The following is a 3,954-nucleotide window of genomic DNA, read 5'->3' as shown; positions in this document are numbered from 1 at the left end:
AGAAGTTATAGGCCCCAACCCTTTTGAGCAAAGAAACCAAACCTATCTATAAAATTTAAATAAACTATTATAAATAGGCAAGTAGAGTTGTTCAGTCACACCTTTATAACAAAATAAAGAACATTGAGAAAGAGGTAGGTGATGTGACCAATTGATAGTAGTTACCCCATAATTAAAGATTTCACCATACACACTAAGTGCTAAAGCCAGTTTACTTATACTAGCCCAAATGAAAAGATCAAGAGATGGATAATATCAAAGTTAGAGATAATGATATTTTAGAGACTAAATTATTAGTGAATAAACCTTAGATTAGATTAGAACACAAAAGTATTTTAATGTAGTTATCATCCGATAAAACAAGTAGTAGAGTATAGTAACCACCAAGATCATCATAATTGGAAAACATAAGATTCACCATCTAACAAAATTCAATATCAAGTGTATTATTAAGAACATTCAATGGTAAAATATAACTATCAAAGATTGTAGACAATATGCCAAAACAATAATGAAAAATAATTAAAAGAACATAAAATATCATTGATAAAAAACAAAATGCTTGTGAATGTATCACCTAAAGGAAATAACATCCAATCTATCAAAACTAATTATAGCAACAATCAATAGAACAAAATGAATGTTGCAAAGCAAACAAGTACTCATTCATGCCAACTATTACACTAGTTAATTTGAATAAATCTTAGTCAACTATACTAAGGAACTCAAGTTTTTTAAGCAAGCATTAGCAACATTCTATGGATATCTCAAACTTAAGAGACCAATCTAAAACAAACCACAAAAAATACATAGTAATGTAAAAAGCCAAAATCCATCAAAGAAAATAACTAACTATCATAAAAGATACCAATCATCCCACTAATAAAAAGATGTATAATTATCGTTGAAGAAAGAATCCACCATTCTGAAAAATAGCAAAGTATCTATATCAACAATAATCAATCAAAACTTTTGACAAGGATAATCAACTATTGTAGATAACAGTCAATTATCACCAATTATTGCCAAATACAAATACTAACTTAAAAAACTAAAAGTTCAAAAAATCTTATAGCCAAGTCTTATCTAACAATGATCATGAGTTTTTCTTGAACTAACTTTAATACTATTGAAGAAGTCATTACAACCCATAATATCCTTCTCAATATATCCATAAGTTAAAATTCATAATGCCAAAGTTAATAAAGAGTATGTTTATAGCAATCCAAAAGCTAAGCACAATAAAACTATGTTTAATAAGTGATCACCAAACAATCCTCCACATTAATGATTTCTTTTATATTTGTTATGAAGTAAGTTACATTTTATTATGCATAAATGGATTCAATTGATATATTCTCCACTCAAACCTAACAAAAATTTAATCATTTTAATATCAATCACTAGCTTTTCCTCTCATAAAGTTAGCATAATCTATAATTGAATCATTTTTCAAGGAAAAGACCAAAAACTCTGATTTGGAAAGTCAAGAGCAGGAGTGGAACTTGAAGAAAGTGCTCAAGAAATGAGCACGAAACAATCTATGAATAAGTTTCTAAAAAGGGACACAAGAAGAATTGACATATGGCAATTGTCATGACACATGGAAGTGTCAGGAACAAGTCCAAGATGGAGTCTGAGAAGGAGCTCAAAATGGACTTCGAGAATGAGTCTGAGAAGGAGTTTGAAATGGAGTTTGAGGAGTCCAAGAAGGAGTCCAAGATGGAGTCCGAGATAAACCTAAGATGGGGTCTAAAATGGACCTGAGATGGAGTATGAGATGGACCTGAGATAGAGTCCGAGATGGACTTGAAATGGAGTCTGAGGTCAAAACTAAGATCAAGACCAAGATCGAGATTGAGGCTGAGATTGAGGCTGAAACCGAGTTCGAGACTGAGTTTAAGTTTGAGTCTAAATCCGAATCCAAGTCTAAGTTTGACTCCAAGTCCAAGTCCAAGTCCAAGTCCGAGGGTAAAAGCCCAAAGCATTCATCTCCCAGACCTTGGGGGGTTTGGTGAGCTCCAAAAGTATAGTAAGGGGGAGGACTCTAGTGGAGCCAATTTGGCTAAGAAAGGCCAATGTGACTAAGGAATGGTATATTGGTCCAAAGTGTATTACACTTATATAGACTTTACTTGGAAACACTACATGTGGCACGTTTTTTGCTCCACTTTTGGGCTTAGGGATTATGTTTCACAATCCCACCCACTATAAACGAAGTTCGATGTCCTCATTAAATGATAAACCATTTCATAAAGTAACCTTATCATGGATTACCATTTTTCTTAGTATCAAACCATGGTTCACACCAAAGGTTTACCATGCCTTTCCCATCTTCTAAGGAACATAGTCTCTCTAATTTAAAGTTTCATTAGATCACAAGTTCCTTTTATTTATTTAGTTTTCATTAAACCCATTAAAGACACTTTCTCTATCTCAATTTTACTACTCAATCTGGAGTAGTCTCAACCTCCATCAACATAACCATCACACTTTGGAATTATGATATTAATTTTTTGAGTCAATTTCTTTGGTGTCTCTGGCACTTTGCATTGCACATATTATACAAACTCCACTTTTCCCTCCTAAAAAGTTCTTTAATTGAGGGCACCTTCACCCTTTTTTCTATTTTGTGCCACTCTAGGCACTAAGTTTCATTTATCTATAATTTGTGTTAGAGTTGTCTTCACTATCATTTGGCTACCTTACCACTCCCTCTTTAGGAGTTTTCACCTTCACTAAATTGAAGTATTTGAGAATGCCATCCTTGGAAACTTATTTCTTTTTGTTGGAAATAATCCATTAGTATCCACCATATAGTGGTTCCTCCCTTAATTTATCATTTTTCAGTAATTTCTAATGCCCATTCTTGGCCCTTAGTCCTTTGTTTTCATCCTTTAATTATTGCATCATGCAATATAAAATCATTACCTCAATCCTTGAGGTATTTTTTCAATTCTATAGTAAATGCTCTACTTTACCAAGTCTAGAAAGTGTTCACCCCTAGTAAGTCTCTCTAGCATTTTCTGCTATAAGCCTTATCTACAGCCCAACCTTGTGACCCACCTATGGGTCTTTCCTCATAAATTATTTTCTTGGATTTACAATACCATTTCATTGTTATAATTCATTTCCTTTATGTGTCCTTTCTATTTGGTAACCTTGACTAAATCATACCATTACCAATAATTCAAATTAACACTTTGAACTACAAACTTTATTCCTTAACCTCATAAGGATCTTATCCTTGTTTCACCTGGTGATCTCACTTTAACACCTTAACAAATTTCTCAATAGGTACCAAGTTTTTCAGACCCTTAAATTGTTGACCATGACCTCATGAGCATCCCCCACACTTGGTATGTGCTTAAGCTAGCCCTTCCGGCTAAGGATCCATAACAACTAAAACTGAGTGTTCCTATCTCATTCACCATGTCCTTTGTGCCACTTGCACCAAAGTGTTTAATTTAGATATGCCGAGCTTTCACACTAAGCAATCTAATTATGCATCACGACTCCAAAGCATCTTTTGTTTAATAGCGTGCCTAAGCTAGCCTTCATACTAAAAGCCCATAACCACTAAAAATGATTGTCTTCATTTTCTAAACTATCACCACACCCTAGTGAATTGGGACTCGAATCCAAGCATTAAAGGGTTGAGACTCGAACCCAACCTCCGTATATGCATCTATGGATGACATTACCAAAGATGTTTGGTGTGACTCCTTATGCCAGTGTATTAACTTATACCCAAAGTGCACTATGGATTATAGCTTAAGAATTTAATTCCTTTGAACTACTAAGTCCTTTTACTTGACAAGTCTGTGATCATGCATGGACTCCTCCATATTTGGCCCCATGGGCCACCCCTTTTAAGTCAACACCTTCAACTAATGTTTTTATTCCCTTGATTCGGCAATCTCACTTAGCAAGTCATCTGATTAGTGTAATATG

Source organism: Selaginella moellendorffii, unplaced genomic scaffold (genome assembly GCF_000143415.4).
Source record: "Selaginella moellendorffii unplaced genomic scaffold, v1.0 SELMOscaffold_176, whole genome shotgun sequence".
Lineage (NCBI taxonomy): Eukaryota > Viridiplantae > Streptophyta > Lycopodiopsida > Selaginellales > Selaginellaceae > Selaginella > Selaginella moellendorffii.
Note: the sequence above shows the minus strand (reverse complement) of the source record.